The sequence below is a fragment of the Gracilinanus agilis genome, chromosome 4 (genome assembly GCF_016433145.1).
Source record: "Gracilinanus agilis isolate LMUSP501 chromosome 4, AgileGrace, whole genome shotgun sequence".
Lineage (NCBI taxonomy): Eukaryota > Metazoa > Chordata > Mammalia > Didelphimorphia > Didelphidae > Gracilinanus > Gracilinanus agilis.
In genome coordinates, this window is record NC_058133.1 from 495,115,331 (window position 1) to 495,133,081 (window position 17,751).

Sequence of the window (17,751 nt, forward strand, 5' to 3'; positions counted from 1 at the left end):
GTAGAGGGCATGAATTTCAATTCTAAGCCAAACTCTGGCCTGGCAGCATGGACCAGGGTAAAGAAGGCATACATCCTGCTTCTGTGACCTTGACGAAGTTCTCTCAGCCTCAGTTTCCTCATCTGTAAAACAAAGGAGGAGAATAAGACTAAATGTTCCCTAAGCTCTAAATCTTCGGTGGCACTCCATGTCTAGTTTCTCTCTTCGACCCTTCACTGGGGCTAATTCCTCCTCGATTCCTATACCAGGGATGCGCTGAATCCCCCCTGTGCCCTCTCTCTCTCTCTATTGTGACTCACGATGCTCCTTTCCTCCTTTTCAGCCTTCAGCCCACGAATTGCACCTGCACCCATTACCGGCACACAATGGGCACACTTGCTGGCGGGTGAGGGCACCTCCTTGCCTTTGTATTGGAGTGTTCCCTTGTTGGAGTGCTCTCTCCCTCCTGGGCCATCACCCAGCTAGTCAGTCTTGGTGGGTGCATGTGTGTGGTGGTGCTTGGGCGGAGGAGGGGGCAGAAGCCAAGTTGGCTGCTGAGAGTGGGTCAGGGGGTGCTCCCAGGCTGGCTCTAGGCTTCCCCGGAGCTGGCTGCCCCTCTCCCTTTGGCAGAAGAGGGGCTGAAACTTTTGCTCTCACCCTGGTGGCCAGCACCGGGACCTTGGATGGCCGAGCTGCAGCCTAGCCTGCCTTACCGCACATTTCCCATCTTCACCCTGATGGGTTCTGTCTTAGTGCTCAGCCCAGAGCACTGACTGCAAGAGGCTTTCCGGAGAGCCGAGAGCAGCAGCAGGAGCAGCAGCAGGAGCAGCAGCAGCAGCAGCAGCAGCAGCAGCAGCAGCAGCAGTCACCGCACCACTCACTGCCTCCCCCATCCTGGGACTCTAGCCCTTTAAATCTGATCCGTTACCAAAAAGAAGAGGCATCAGCCCCTTTTAATTAGCTCGCCTGGCCGGCTGGGCTCCTCCAGAGCTGCGGTTCTCCAGTTGCTTTGTGATGGTTTGAGAGAGCCCCCCTGAGCTCCCTGTGGGCCATGGATCCTGGACGCCTCTCCCCTGAGAGCAGCAGGAGGTATGAGCCTTGCCAAGGAAGGGGGGGCTCTGGATCTCCGGAGCTGGCTGCATGGACGCAGCCCTGGCCAGCCCCTCTCGCTTGCCTCCCCGGGTCGGGTTGGTCCCCTCCCCAGTTTGGGCTGAGTTGAGAGGAAGCCAAGTTTTTCCCTGCTTTGGGTTTCTCTGGCTACGTACAGGTCCCGGTGCGTTTGTTTTGGCTGGGGGCCTCCCCGAGCTTGCAAAGTCGTTCTGAAGTGTGTGTATGTGCGTGGGGGTGCTTCTTTCTCCCCGGACTACCGCAAAAACATTTCCTCCTCTCGGGTTCCCTTCCTTCCTGCTGGCTCCGAGGAAAGGGCATAACCCAGGCTTGACTTTACTCTTTTAAATCAGTGACCTGCCACTCGGTCTGAGAGAAGTTGGGAGGCTGCTTTCCTGAATGGCTGGAGAACTCATCCCCACTCTCTAAATAGCCCCGGTGGGAGGGAACACCCTGCTGGCTCCTTCTCCCCTCCCTCCCGACTCCCCCCTCCCCCCACCCCACTCCTCTTTCCCCCCCGCCTCGCGAAAGCTACTTGAGGTCGGAGGAATCCCTCGCCCTGTAGCCCCTCAAAGAGTTGTGAGAATGAAGGGAGCCTGAGCTTCTTAGAGGGAGGCGAGAGTTGGCTTTGCTCGGGAGTCAGCTCTAGCCTGGCTTGTCCCAGGAGAGGATTTATCTTCTTTGTAAATTGCATTTTTGTCAATTGCACCGGGTGGGCTTTAGAACAGTTTTCTCTAAATCCTCAATTGATTCTCCTCCTCGCGGGACCGTTTCTTCCGGGTAAAATGTCTTTTTTCTTTTTTACACTCCCCCCTTCCCCCCTTCCCCCCCACTCCAATAAAGCTTGTTTTGCCCCTTTAAAATCTTGCCTGGTGTGACCTCTTACCCATCCCAGGCCCTGTGTGAAGTTAAGCCTTCTTTACTTATTAAGGATTAAGTCCCTCTCACTTTGTGGAGTCATTCTCTTCATCTCTGCCCTTTCTTCAAGGCTAGGTGAGCCGGAGGGTCCTAGGCTTGTGTGTCGGTCGCCAAAGGAGCAGCCCCTTGGAGATTTAGGCTAAAAAGGCTCCCCAAACAAAACGCCTTTGCTCCAAACCTCTTTTTGACAATTAACCAAACCTTCTTCAGTTTTTGATGGAGATTGGGGTGTTGAGGGGGGTGGAGAAAGAGAGGAAGCAGCTGATCCATCCGGATGAGGATTTTGCCGGCAAGTTACAGCCTGGAATGTCACAGGCTGTTTCCACCAACGGTACAGTGGTCAGAAAGAGAGCAGCCAAATTCCTTCCAAAACCCCAGTGAAGAGGTTTAAACTTTCTCTCTGCAACGGTGCTGAAAGCAAGCCCAGGCGCCTGGAAAAGGCTGTAGGTGCATTCTCCATATCATAAAGCACACCAAGACTGAACAGGAGCTCTCTAGTGAATGAAGAGAGACTATTCAAGGAATACAAATGGAACCCTTGATAGATTCGTAATCTCTGCACCAGGCAGCCATGGATTTGGGTAATCATGCCGAGAGGCCAAAACAAGGACCCAGGCAAAGGAGAAGTTCTCTGCAAATAGGAGCCCAGCAGGTCAGGAAATTGGGAAATCCATGTAGGCTCAGCTATGAAGTCAGCTAGGAGAGAGGGAAGAAATCTGCAGGAGGGGGTGATTTTATTTTATTTTGTAGGTTCTTGTTTCCATTTGCTCATCCCAACCTAGATTCCTTTCCTTGGTCTGGTGGCCTTTCTATGTATCTCTTCCCGGAGGATCTGGCCTTCTAGTAGCCTGCTGGGGAGGTCTTGAGGAGAGTGGCCTAAAAAATAAGGTAGAGCTGAGAGAGCTGATAGGCCACAGCCCAACAACAAAAGTACAGACAGCAGAGTGGACACAGGCCACAGACTTTTTTTTTTCTTTAAACCCTTACCTTATTTCCTAGTAACAACTCTAAGATAGAAGGACAAGGGCTAGTTAAATGGGGGTAAGTGATATGCCCAGAGTCACACAGCTAGGAAGTATCTGAGGCTAGATTTGAACCCAAGTCTTCCAAATTCCAGGTCTGGTACCCTGTTCACTGAGCCACATAACTGCCTCACAGGTCACAGATTCTTAAGATCACAGGTGACAAATGTAGTGGAAAGAACTACTGGATTTGGAGTTTATGGGATCAGAGATTTAGAGCTGGAAAGGACCTTAGAGATGGAAGAGTACAATGCCCTCATATTACAGATGGAGAAACTGAGGCTCAGGGAATTTAAAGTGACTTGTCTATGATCACATAGCTATTAAGTGTCAGAGGAAGGATTTGAATACAGGTCTAGATTTTATCTATTTTGAGGGTCAGAGGTGGCAGCCCTGGGACCCTGACCAGGAGTAAAATACCTTTCTTTCTCTCTCACCATCCCACAACCTCTTCTCTGTCCTGAATTATAGATTGGCAGTTTGGTCTCAAAACCCAGGGATTCCCTCCTTTCCTGTGCCCTCCCTTTATTCTTAGGCAGTGAAGGTGCTTGGGGAGGGAACTTCACTTTTCACCATCTGTTCCTAAATGACAGTGGAACATCCTGTGCCAACTTTTCCTATTTATTTCCCTCTGTTAGAAGAATCAAATGGGGCTTAGGGAAAATAATAAGACCATTAGAGCTAGAAACAATAATAATGGCTGACATTTATATAAAGTTATAAGGTTTACAAAATTCTTTCTGGATATTATTATCTTAGTTGATCCTGTCAACTACCTGGTGTATTATCTCCATTTTACACAGAGGGAAACTAAGGTTCAGAGAGGTTGACTTCTCCTCTGTCACATAGGTAGAAAGTGTCTGAGATGAGATTTTTTAACCCAAGTTGGAGCTTTCTGACTCCAAGTTGAATATTCTAGTCTTTAGACAACATTGTCTTTCACTAGATCTAAGTTCCTTATTTTACAGTTTAGAAAACTGAGTCACAGAGCAAGGAAGGAGCTGGCCCGTGGCCACATAATGGGTTACTGGATCTTCTTTGACTACAACCCAGGTCTTCTGACATCCAAGCTCTTTCCACTCATCTCTCCAGTGGTGCCCTTTCCCTTGGGCCATTCTTGGCCCAGTCTAGATGTCCCTTATCAAATGGAGAGTGTCCTTTAGTGACCCACAAATGGATAGATTTGTGCCTCTGCATCCATTCCTATTTAAAACCTGATGTTTTCTTGTTTAATCTGAAAATTTAATAGATGGCTGCTGTCCTCCATAGGAGCTCTTAAGCACATCAAAATGGTACTCATTAGGCCAGGCAAAAAAAATACTCTTAGCCAATTATGATGTAATATTTTTTGATGGGCTAATGACCTGTAGGACAGCAGCTCACAGTTAAATAAACAAACCACTGGGTTGAGAAATTAAGTCTAAGGCATGATGGACCCATTTGCTTTTAAGAGAAGTAGAAATCATAATTACAAGTCTTGGGTTCAATTGTGAGCTCTGCCACTTATTGGAATTGAAGGGGGCTGAGACAAATCACTTAATGGTTCTGCATCAGTGAAATAAGCTCATTACCAAAGTTCATTCTAGTTCTGGATCTCTGTTCAGTTATTTCAATCTTGTCAGATTCTTTGTGACCTCCATTTTGGGGTTTTCTTGGCAGAGATACTGGAGTGGTTTGCCATTTCCTTCTCCAGCTCATTTGACAGATGAGGAAATTGAGACAAAGTGGGTTAAGTGACTTGCTCAGGGTCATACAGCTAGTAAGTGTCTGAGGCCAAATTTGAACTCAGGAAGGAGTCTTCCTGACTTTAGACCTGGCACTCTATCCACTGTACCACCAATAGCTGATATCTAGGTGGGATTGAACTACTGTGACAAAAACAGCTCTTGTTTTGTTTATTTAAGACACAGACTTGAGCATGGATCCATAATCATTGGGTCTGAACCTAGACATAAAGGAAATCAGACTGTGGGGAAAACTAAGTTTGAACCAAAGTGACCCACAGCAGCAGTGGTCCATTTATATCAGGCTCCTGTGGATTCCCAATCTGTCCTCTTGTGACACTGGTCAGAATAGCAAAATGATTTGCAAACTGGAATTACTCGGAGAACTTCTCTACCCTCCCTCTTAGACTAGTGTCTGCCCATTCCATCCTCCAGTCTAGAATAAGGGGGTGCAGTCTGGTGCGGTGGAAAGAGTTCTGGTCCTTCCATCACAGGGTCTTGGTTCACCTCCCAGCTCTGATCCTTATTTCCTTGGGCAAATCACTTCCTCACCCTGAGCCATAAGTTACCCCTCTGGGGAAAGAATGGATTGGATTTACTGGCTCCTGAGGCCCAGATCGATGATCCTATAAGATGAAAGAGTAGATTGACCTTTTTGGGAGAATCAGAGCACCCCAATAAATGCCAGGGGTCACAGATCTGTCAACAAGCATTTCCTGGGAGGGGAGTATTCTCTTTGTAGCTACAAGACCCTGGGCTAGATTATGGTCCCCAACAAGAGATGTTACCTGCCTTCACAAATCTTACAGTTTAATAAGGAGGATAAGAACCCCCCCCCCAATCTGAATTACTACCTGTGTGCTGTTAGGCATGTCACCTAACTTCCCTAACCCTCAGTTTCCTCTTCAGTAAATTGAATGTTGGACTCCATGGTGTCTGATATTCCTTTCATCTCTAAATCTATGATTTTATGATGACCAACAGTATCATGGACTGATAATGATTCACATTTCTATATCACCCACAGCACGTTTTCTCACAAAATCTTAGCGAGGTCAATATCCATGCCTCCATTTTATAGGTGAATAAAGCTCCACAGAGTTTATGTGATTTTCCCATGATTGCATAGATAGGAAGGGTTACAGGCAGAGTAAGAGCCCCAACTTCCTCACTCCCAGCCCAGATGCCATGTTGACTCATCATAAATGGTAGATGAAGGGTCGGGGGAGAAACTCAGTCTCAGAAGAATTCTTAGGAGAGAAGGATCATGGTGGGATGGAAGGGCGACTTTCTAGATGAAGTAGGGATTAAATAGGGCTCTGAAGGATAAATAGGACTTAGAAAGATGGTGATGAGGGATGCAGGGAATTCTGGAGTATATGGGGGTGGGATGAATTAAGCCGAGTTGTAGAGAAAGTCAGATTTTAGGAATAGATCAATGTGCCTAGAAGGTTTCTGCTGGGAAATAGTGAAAATTAAATTTGGAGCTAGATAGGGAGGGACCTTGAATGCCAAGACTAAGAAATATGAATTTTATCTTGAAGACAAGGCTGTGAGCAGGGATGTAACAGGATGAAAGTTGTATTTAAGATTAGTTTATCAGTGATCTATGGAGTGGGATAAAACTAGGGGAAAGCAAGATGCTAGTGCAACAGCCCAGTCAGAAATTGATAGATAGTGTAGACCTGGGGAAAGGCACATTTTATATGATTGAACTTATTTCCCTCCTTCCCTTCCTTTCCCCCTCCAGTATAGGCAGGCAATTTGATCTGGGTTATACGTGTATTATCATGCAAACATATTTTGATATTGTTCATTTTTGTGAGTAATCTTATAAAACAAAACCCCAAAACATAAATCCAAATAAACAATTGAAAAATTATATGCTTTCATTAGCATTTCGACTCCAACAGTTCTTTCTCTGGAGGTGAATAGCGTTCTTTGTCCTAAGTCCCTTAGAATTGTCCTGGATCATTGTATGGCCAATAATAGCTGTCTGTTGCATTTGATCATTCCACAATATTGCTGTTACTATGTATAATGTTTCCCTGGTTCTGCTTATTTCGCTCTGTATCAGTTCATGAAGGTCTTGGAATGGGATCTTTTGATAGATCAGTGATCTCTTTTATGTGATCTCTTTCTCCCTCAAATGGGGGGTGGATACATACCTTCTCATCCTGCATACCTCTTGTTCATTTTGCCCCATAAATCTTCCACAGCCAAAATGGGAGGAGCATCTCATGCCCTTAACATGCTAGGGACTTTCCTTCAGATCCATTGGCATTGTGTGGATGCCAATGGAGCATAGTAACCATTATCCCTCATTTTTGATGCATGATCTGCTCCTGCCTAGTCACTCAAACTCTGTGACCTTTTTTGGGAGGGCAGTTTACTTAATCCCACCATTAAATTACATTTTATTCAAATCAAAAAGGATTTATTGACCATTTCAAATGGTGTAAGCACAGTATCAGATGATGGAGAGATAATGGCAGAAATAAGACATTCCCTACCCTCAAGGAACTTATATTCAGTAAAGGGAAACAACATATACATAGATAAGAATCTATAAAGAAAAAAAAACTAAGCTAAAAAGGAGAGAACTCAACAGCTGAGCGGAAGGGGATGGGCAGGAAGATTCCCATGTAAGAGGTTCCTCCTGAGATGAGCTGTTAAGGAGATTCCACAAGGTCAAGGTGAGGAGAGAGGATATTCCAGCCAAGAAGGTCTCTGTGCATCAAAGCTTCAAGACAGGAGATGGAATGTTGTATAAGGGAGACAGCTAGAGGTCAGGTTGATTGGAATGGACAGTGAATGAAGGGGAGAGATACTATGATGGGTCTGGTGATAGGAAATAATTCTGGAAATGTAGGTGGGTATATACATGCCAAACTGATGATTTTGTATCTTAGGAGTGGTGAAGCCAATGAATGTTTTTAAGTGGTCATTGAGATGGTCAGATTTGTGAATATTAGATTGACAGCTGCATAAAGAATGAATCTGGAAGCTGGGGGGCCTATTAGGAGCCTATTGAGATCATCTTGATGAGAGGAGATAAGGGTCTGAAACTAGGGAGAAATCCTATGAGTGGAGAGAAGAGGACAGATGTAAGAGGTATTGAGTCTGTAAGACGATAAGACTTGGTAACTACCTGGGTATGAAGAGTGAGGCAAAGTGAAAGGTAAAAATAACTCCGAGGTTAATTTGAGTGATAGGAAGAATGTTTGTGTCCTCATTATATGCCTCTTGGTTTTGCTTTGAGTGATTCACAATCTGAATTCTTCAGAGACCAACCATTCAGAGTCATCCATAGAATACAGAGGTTAAAAAAAGATGGGGCATTGTTTTAAGAAGAATTTTGTGGTTAATTAAAAGCACTGTACATTCTTCCAAAGGCAATTCAGCCTGTTCTTTACCTATTCAATTCTGGGCCCAGTACATTGTCCCATCTCAGAGTTTGTCTAAGATATGTATAATAATGAAAGTTCTGTGGGATGATTTTCCCAATGTATACCGTAGTCTGGACAACAAGCATTTTTCATCCACTTGCTTTTTCCTGTGTGAATGGGCAAACCAAATTCTCAGTTGATTCTAGATTTCATTTAGGAAATGGGGCAATGTTCTAAGGACTGATGTGGGCAGTATAAAGTCATCTGAAGAGAGAAACATCTGGAGGACTTCATCATCTATAAGAAATTCCTTTTGACTTGGACTCCCTGTCGGATACCATCTCAAACAGTGGTGGACACCTTAAGTGAGAATTCTTTTGCCTTTTGCTTCATTTGATATCAATAATTAGAATATTATTAGAAACCATTCTTTTGTCACATCTTTCAAGGAATCTTATAGGATTTTGGCTTATGCATGGGAAATAACTTGGAGGAAGGTCTAACTTAATGCATTATTTTTCTCTGATGAATAATAATAAAGTCTGAAATGAGTTGATGATTGGCTAAATAGACATACAAAAACTTATATTTATTCTGATCAGTACTTCTCCCACAATGACAGAATGTCAGCATTAGAAGGGACTTTAGGGGCCTATACCTGACGCAGCCTATACCTGACCCAGAATCCTATCTATGATATTCCTAACAAGTGGCCATTCAGCCTTTGCCTAAAGGCTTATAAGAAGGTAGAAATCACTCCTTCCTGAGGCAAGCCAGTCCATATATGAATAACTCTATTAGGAAGTTTTTTTTTTCTTTATACAAACCTTAAATATGCTTCCTTTAAAACCCCATTCATTGGTCCCAGTTGTGGTTTCCCAGACCAAATCGTACAATTCTAATCTTCCCTTGTGTTCACCCCTTAAATTCTTGAAGACTGCTCTCATGTTTCCATTGAGTTTTCTCCAGGCTAAACATTCCCAGTTCCTTCAACTGATTCTCATATTGTTTGATCTTAATGTCCTTCACAAAACTGATTGTCCTTCTCTGGATGATCTCAAGTTTATCAATCTTCTTCTGGTAGGGTTATGACTGTCTCCAGATGTGTTTCATGCAATCTGAAATCAAATTCATTTTTATGGCTGTCACATCATTTTTTGACTCATCTTGATCTTGGTGGTAACAGAGGTGGAAGGGCATAAGCATTCCCTTCTGTATGCCAGGCATTGTGCTAAGCCCTACCTCATTTTGTGCCTCCTAACAATCCTGTGAAGTAGATGTTCTTTTATCCTCGGTTCATAGTTGAGGAAACTGAAGCAAACAAAACCTAAATAACTTGTCCAGGGTCACACAGCAAGGAAGTATCTGAGGCCAGGTTTGACCTTGAGTCCTTTTGACTTCAGGTTCAGTGCTCTATCCATCTTGCCAGTTAGATTCCCAAGGCTTTTCTCCTAGTTGTTTCTACTTTATCTTATTCTTATGAAGATGACTTTAGAACTCAAGAGAAAGGCTCTACATTTATCTCTGTTAAATTTCATCTTATTAGATTTGGATCTTGACTGTTATCCAGGGCTTTCACTATCCTTCACAGCTTTTTGTCATCTGAAAATTTGATGAGCCTGCCACCTCTGAATTTATCCAAGTCACAGTTAAAAATGCTAGATGTTACAGGGTCAAACACAGATCCCTGGAGCACTCCACTGGAGACTTCTGTCAAGATTGACATCTAATCCTTAATACATGATTTTTGTCCATTAAATCAGTCTCTAATCCACGTAAGGGTAGCGTGGTGGTGCAGTTGATAGAGTGCCAGTCCAACAGTCAGGTAAAAGTTCAAGTTTGACCTCAGACACTTACTGGCTATGGGACTCTGGGCAAGTCACTTAATCCCGTGTGCTTCAATTTCCTCGCCTGTCAGATAAGCAAGAGAAAGAATCGGCAAACCCGCTAAGATCTTTGTCAAGAAAACCTCAAATGGGATCACAAAGAGTCGGACACTACTGAAAAATGACTGAAAAACAACAAATCCACCTAACTATACTTTCAGACAGCCCACATCTCTTCATCTTATCCACAAGATGAGCACAAGAAGCTCTGTCAAATTCCATGCTAAAATCTAACTGAACCCTATCTACAGCCTTCTCTGATCCATCAGTATAGTAACTGTCAAGGAAGGAGATAGGGCTAGCTTGGCATATTCTTCACGAAGACAGACTGGCTCTTTGTGTGATCACTGCTTCCTTTTTGTTATGTCATTAATCATTTCTTTAATAATACATTCTAGAGTTTTCCCAGAAATCAAAGTCAATCTCTCCAGCATATAGTTTGCAGGTTTCATTTCCTTCTTGTCTTTGAACACTCTATTTGGTGGCCACCTTTTGACTTCTCTGCCCTTTGCTTTCTTTATGAAGAGAATTAGAATAGATTTTCCTAAGCAAATCGCATACACTTATGATGACCTCAGACTGATTCTTATGAAAATCTAGTGAAAAGGGAAAGGTAAGAACTTTAGGATTGGCTCCATATTATGGCCAGTTAGTGAACTATAACTAAATGGACTATAGAACAGCGAGGTGGCTCAGTGGATAGAGTGCCAGGCTTGGAGATGGGAAGTCCTGGGTTCAAATCTGGCCTCAGACATTTTCTAGGTGTGCGATGTTGGGCAAGTCACTTAACCCCAATTGCCTAACCCTGGAACTCATACTTATTATCAATGCTAAGACAGAAGGCCAGGGTTTAAAAAAATAAAGAATTGAGTAGGATGGATGAAGGTATGTAGTCCTTGGTGTGGTGGATTAAGTACAGGACTTGGGAGCCAATGCCTACCTTAGACACTTGTCTTTTGAATATTTGGCGAGCCAGCCATCTACGATTTTATCCAAGTCACAGAAAAAAATACTGGATGTTATTGGGTCACTTACTGGTTGAATGATTCTAGACAAATCACTTAAGCTCTCTCTCATTTTCCTCTTCTGTAAAATGCCAATGATAATAACAATGCTTACCTCACAAGTTTGTTGAAGGTATTAAATAAGTTAAGCGTATGTCAGCTCATTTCCCACCTTCTGCAGGAGACCTCTCCTCATTCCTCTAGCTACTGGCATCTTTCCCTCTGAGATTGTCTCCCTTTCCTTCTATCTAAATATTTTCCCCTACTTATAGTTCATTGTGTTTTTCCCCAATGACATATATAAATCATTTTTAACATAGTTTTTGGATAACTTGTGATCCAAATTCTCCTTCCCTCCCTCTCTGCCTCCCTCCATAAGAAGGCAAATAAGCTGATCTAGATGATCTATATGCTCTTGTGCAACATATTCCGTATATGTTTTTAACTCACCTAATTCTTTGCATGTTGTCTCTGCTATTGGAATGTAAGCTTCTAGGAAGCAGGTGTTGTGTTTTTAAAAGCTTTTCATTTAATCCCTAATGTTTAACACAGTACCTGGCCCAGGATAAGGGCTTAATAAATGCTTGTTGACCTGACTAAAGCCCTTTGCATACTTTAAAACACTATATAAATGTTACCTATTGTTATTAAGAAGGAGAAAACTGAGGAACAGCACAGAGGAATGACTTCCCCCAAGGAGCATTGGATGTCATGGTCAGAACCAAAGCTAAAACTCTGGTCTCTTATCTCTTAATCCCAAGTACTTAATAATGTTGATTATGGGGGCAGCTAGGTGGTTCAGTGTTTAGAACACCAGACCTGGAGGTGGGAGGTCTGGGATTCAGATCTGACCTCAGATACTTTCTAGCTGTGTGACCCTGGGCAAGTCACTTGGCCCAATTTGCCTACCCCTTACTGTTTTGTCTTGGAGATGTTGTTAAGAGAGAAATGAAAGGTTAAAAAGAAATGATGATGATGAAAACTATTATTTATATATGCTTTAAGGGTTACACTTTATTTACATTATTTCATTTGCTTCTTATAGCCATCCTGAGAGGTAGATGCAATTATTATTCTCATTTTATAGATGAGGAAAATGAGGCAAAGAAAAAAAATTATTTGCCCAGGATCACTCAACCTCTCCTTGTTGCCTGTGTGACCTTGGGTGAGTCCCTTCACCTCCCTCAATCTCACTTTCCTTAATGAGGAGATTGGACTGGATGACTTTTAAGGTCCCCTTTCGCTTTAAATCTAAAAAGACAGAAGAAGAAAGTCTGATTTCTATCCCCAAGGAGCCTTTTCATTTGCTTGGCCTGATTTCTTTCCATTTTTTTTTTTTAAGGCAGAATCTGCTCATTTGTAGGGTTTGAAATCTCGCCAGTCGCTATTGTCCAGTGCTGAGGGTTGCTCGGAGGGAGCTATTTACCCAACCCTTGCAGACAACTCCCAGGCCCCTTCCTGCCACTGTGGCAACCCCCAGAGTGCCGTGAGGCCAGGGTAGCCAGGAGTCTAATCTAGGGCATCCGAGGCCATACCGGGGCTCAGTGAGGTTGGTATCTTCAGATTCTACCTTTCCCTGACTGGCGGGAAGCATTTCAGGGGACTGGAAGAGCCAAACAGAAGTTGGAAAGCAGCGACTTGGCACCCTTTAGTGGAGCCCAGCTCAGGGAGGCATCTTTTCTCACTGCCCTCCCCAAGATGCTGTCAGCTGGGTGTGACCCAAGGTTTATGACTCCAGCATATTCGATTTCTTAGAGCTCAGAGCATATGTCAAGTGAATTCTGTGTCTCTGGCAGGTTATTACGCATTGAATTAGTATGATAAAATAAAAACTGTAATAAAACTGTACCGCACTCTTAAATTGTTAAAATTTATTATCAAATGTGCATAGTTATTAACTGATTTCCCGTGGCTGGTGCTCGCCTGAGTGCCGAGCCGGGGAGGATGAAAAGTAACTCTGTCAAGGCAAGCCGGAGCTAGAGTCTTTGGAACTCCCAAGAGATTCCCAAATGGAGCAGCCGCTGCCTTATTTGGATCCCTCGCCTCTAAGTGTGGGACTCAGCGTGGTACAGTGGGAAATGACCCGGGCTCTAGTCAGAGGACCCAAGTTCAAATCCCACCTCGGACACTCATGATCGCAGAACCTGGGGCGAATGACATCAACTCTCTGATCCTTAGCAGGACTGGCGGATTCCAAGGTTTCTTTAGGCTTTGAATTGATGATTCTGTGACAAATTTCCACCTAGCCCCTTTATAGTCATCATTAATCATCATTCCAATTCACCATGCCATTTCCCATCTCCATACATTTGCACAGTTCATTTCTCACATAAGGGGTGTACGTCCCCCCCTTTTTTTGTCTTTCAGAAGCCTTACCTTATCAAGACTAAACTTAAAGCTACCTCTTTCTTTCTTTATGAAGTCTTCCTATATTCCCTCCAACAACAAATACATGGTTTCTATTAATCTTTTTTAAACCCTCACCTTCTGTCCTAGAATCAACACTGTGTATTGGTTCCAAGGCAGAAGAGTGGTAAGGGCTAAGCAATGGGGGTCAAGTGACTTGTCCAAGGTCATACAGCAGGGAAGTGTCTGAGGCCAGATTTGACCTCCTGTCTCTAGGCCAGGCTTTCAATCCACCTAACCCCCCAGCTGCCCCCTCTATTATCTTTGAACATTTTATAGTTGCACAATAGAATGTAGACTCCTTGAAGGCAGGGATTATTTTGTTTCTGTTTTCATACTGCTTGAACTTTGCCTGGTATTTGGTACTTAGCTTGTCAAATTAATGAGTGGCGTGAAGAAAAAATGCTGGATTTGGAATCAGAGGACTTGAATGCCTTTTATCACCTGTGTGGCCATGGGAAAACCACTTAACCTTCTTGAGCCTCAGTTTCCTCCTTGGTAAAATGAACGTGTTGGACCACATAGCCTCTGAAGTTCCTTTCAGTGCTAGATCTAGGAGCCTATGATTGCCCCATGACCCTGATTGCCCCATGACCCATTGGATTACAGGACCCCACAAAGAACTATTTCCTATAGGAGGGTGAATAATCTCTCCACGTCCCACAGGGTCGAAGAGAGTCTTGTGGTCTCTCTGAGATAGGAGAGAGATGTGGCATCAGTCAATGGGGCTCAAATGGAGCTGAGGCACCCTGGTCTAATGCTCATACAAACCACCATGCCCTCCTTCCCTGGCCATGGAGGCAACCCAGGAAGGACTGAGAGCAGGTTTTCTGGCAGCATTTCTCTCCCCCTCGCTGCCGCTTTCCCTCTTTGTACATTGTACATTGTCCTCTGGTGACATCTCTGGTGTTATTGACCATTTATCTTCCCTGCAGCATTACTGACTGACTATATTATTGATTATTCTGGGATTCAAATCAAAGTCTTGGCCTTTCAACATCTACCTTGCTTTATCTGTGACTGTTCCTAATTTGCAGGTTTTTGGTTCCTTGATCAAAGGTACCTTTGATGTTTATTCTAGCCTTGCCAAGATATATTGGGGGAAGGAGAAGAAGAGCCCACAGAGGTGATAACCTCCTAGGAATGATCCCACTTGGTCACCCATTTCAATGTTTAACCATATTTTCTTGGACAGCACAAGGCTAGGAATGGTAGGTAACACCTTGGGTGATAGTCAATATCCAAACAGATCTCAAAAGGCTAGATCCCAAAGTTGCTAATAATAAATAGTCAGTCATTAAACATTTAACGAGCATCTACCATATCGAAGATACAAAAAAAAAAAAAAAGACAGTTCTTGCCTTCAAGGAGCTTCCAATATAATTGGGAAAGACAACACACCAAAGGAAGCTGGAAAGGGAAATAGGGGAGACAGTCTAGAGCTCTATCATTCCATTGAGAGTTTGGTTGTAGGTTGGAAAGAGTGGTAGGCTTGATTTCAAATCATGCCTCTGATACTTCCTTGATATGATACCATAGGAAAGTCACTAGGTCTTGTGGGCTTTTGGTTTCCTCTTTTGTAAAATGGAGGTGACATGTGGCCTTGGTCAAGTCACTTAACCTTGATGGTCTTCTGTCTTAGAATTGAAATGAAGATGGAAGGTAGGATTAAAAAAAAAATAGAGAGGCAGCTGGGTAGCTCAGTGGAGTGAGAGTCAGGCCTAGAGACAGAAGGTCCTAGGTTCAAACCCGGCCTCAGCCACTTCCCAGCTGTGTGACCCTGGGCAAGTCACTTGACCCCCATTGCCCACCCTTACCAATCTTCCACCTATGAGACAATACACAAAAGTACAAGGGTTTAAAAAAAAATAGAATTGAGGCAACAGTCCCTGGAGTTGCTTATCTGTAAGAGCTGCTATGAGACTCAAGTGAGATAATGGGTATGAAGTTCTTTATCTGCTTAATATTATCTGTAATTACTATTGAAGATTGGTGCCTACATTTTAATTAAATTGATCCCATTCACCATTCTGAATCATCTTCCTTTCCATCCCATCCACTGCCCTGGCTGGAACAATGAAGTGTTGAAGGACAAGATGTAGACAAGACTAGGCAATGGGTTTCAATGGTTCAGCTTCTTCCATGCTTGCATCCCAATTTCTTTCAGACCCTAGGCATGGAGAACCATGCTGAGGTGGCATCACAATATTATAGACATAAAAACCAACTAGATTATAATGTCTTGTAAAAAATGCCTTATAGCCTAGTTCCAGTTATGATATTCTGCTCAGCAGAACTTCATTGTCTCCCCATTGACTGCTAAATGCAGGTTAAGAGCCTCCACCCTTCACTTGTTTTCAAAACTCACTATAAAATGATGGCAGCTTTCCTTTTTAGTATGGTCTCTTACAACTCACAGAACCTGAGAATCTTAAAGTTAGATGGGATCACAGATGTCTTCAGGTCCAATTCACACTTAAATAGGAATCCCCCAAGAACCACCCAACAATTGGTCATCCAGTCTTCTCTTGAAGACATTTAGTCATAGGAAACTGACTATCTCCTTGACTGTCCATTTCATCTTTTGGATGATTCTCATCATTGAGAAGCATTCTTAGAGTCAAGATGATAAATACCTCTCTATGACTTTTACTCGTTACCCCTAATTCTGTTCTTCTTGGTCAAGCAGAGCAAGACTAATCCTCTGACACCTCAAGGCCCTTCACACACTTGAAGACAACTACCATGTATCTCTTCCAGCTTCTCTTTTCCAGAATAAACATTCCCACTTCCTTTAGTCAATACATCCATGACATGAACATAGCATTCTTTACCATCCTGGACACTGTCCTCTGGATGCTCTCCAATTTATCAATGTCTTGCCTCAAATGTGGTACCTAGAACTGAACATAATACTCATGATCGGTGCATGGTAGGGTAGGACTACTTCATTCCTGAGCCTCGACACTATGCTTTTCTTAATGATGCCCAAGATTGTATCCATCTTTCTGGTTGCCACATCATACTCATGACTTACCTTGAGGTTATCGTTCACTAAAACCCTCAGATTTTTCACTTAACCCCATTGCCTAGTCCAGTGATTCCCAAAGTGGGCGCCACTGCCCCCTGGTGGGTGCTGCAGCGATTCAGGGGAGTGGTGATGGCCACAGGCGCATTTATTTTTCCTATTAATTGCTATTAAAATTTAAAAAAATTAATTTCCAGGGGGCTAAGTAATATTTTTTCTGGAAAAGGGGCAGTAGGCCAAAAAAGTTTGGGAACCACTGGCCTAGTCCTTATCTTTCTTCTGCCTTGGATCCGATATACAGTATTGATTCTAAGACAGAAAGGAAGAGTTAAAAATAAAAAAAGGTAGTGAACCTGATGCAGTGTTCTAAATGTGTCCAACAAGGCTCCAGAGGTATAGAGAGAGGTATCTTGAAGAGGTTCAGGCTTTCATTTATTCTCCTACTGGCTCCCAAGAGGCACTGGGAAAAAGCACCATCAATTCAACAAGAGTCTGCCCATGTCTTTATAATCCAGGAGGCTGAACGAGGCTGTGGATCAATGTCAAGCTGAGTTCCTGAGCCAGAGTCATCCAAAAGACAGATTATTGTTTCTAGACTACAGGAAAAAATGTGACTAGATGATTAGGCGATTGTTCCTGCCTTCTAAAATTAAAAAAAAGAGAGGATATTGGGGCAAAGGAACTCAAGGGTTGAAGGCCATGTATCCATACCAAATGAGGGATAGGGTAGAGCAGTGAAGAAAATAATGCTAGATTTATAGATAGAGGCCTGAGTTTGAATCTTGCTTCTGTCCCTTGCTAGCTGTGTGACCTTCCAGATCATCTTATCTTTCTGAGCCTCAGCTTCCTCATATGTAAAATGATGGAGTAGGACTAGTTGAGCTCTGAGGTCCTTTTGAACTCTAAATCTCTGGTCTGGAATCAATTCTTTCTGTCTATTAGGAAGCTTTCCTTCTTTGGAGATACACAGATTTGAGGTCCTGGGCTAATTAATCTGCTAGTTCTTTAGCTCGAGAACTGGGCATTCTTTCTATATTCCAGAAGGAAAATAAAAATAGGAGATGGCATTTATGTTGTGTTTTAACAATTGTGAAGTACTTAACATGCATTTTTTAATTTTTTTCTTATTATCAACCTTATATAGGCCACTAGGTAGTGTAGTGGATAGTTTAGTGCCAAGCCTGGAGTCAGAAAGACTATCTTTCTGAGTTCAAATCTGGCCTTAGACACTTAGTAGCTGTGTGGCTCTGGGCAAGTCACTTAATCCTGTTTGCCTCAGTTTTCTCAT

General features: G+C 43.3%; 1 protein-coding gene across 1 annotated transcript in view; it reads left to right on the forward strand.

Annotated features, from left to right (window-relative positions):
- Window positions 1-1,006: 1,006 nt before the first annotated feature.
- Window positions 1,007-17,751, forward strand: part of CALN1 (calneuron 1) — a 521,529-nt gene continuing 504,784 nt past the window's right edge. The window contains exon 1 of the mRNA XM_044673040.1: window positions 1,007-1,068. The gene's annotated coding sequence lies outside the window, so the exon portion shown is untranslated. The remainder of the gene's footprint in view (window positions 1,069-17,751) is intronic.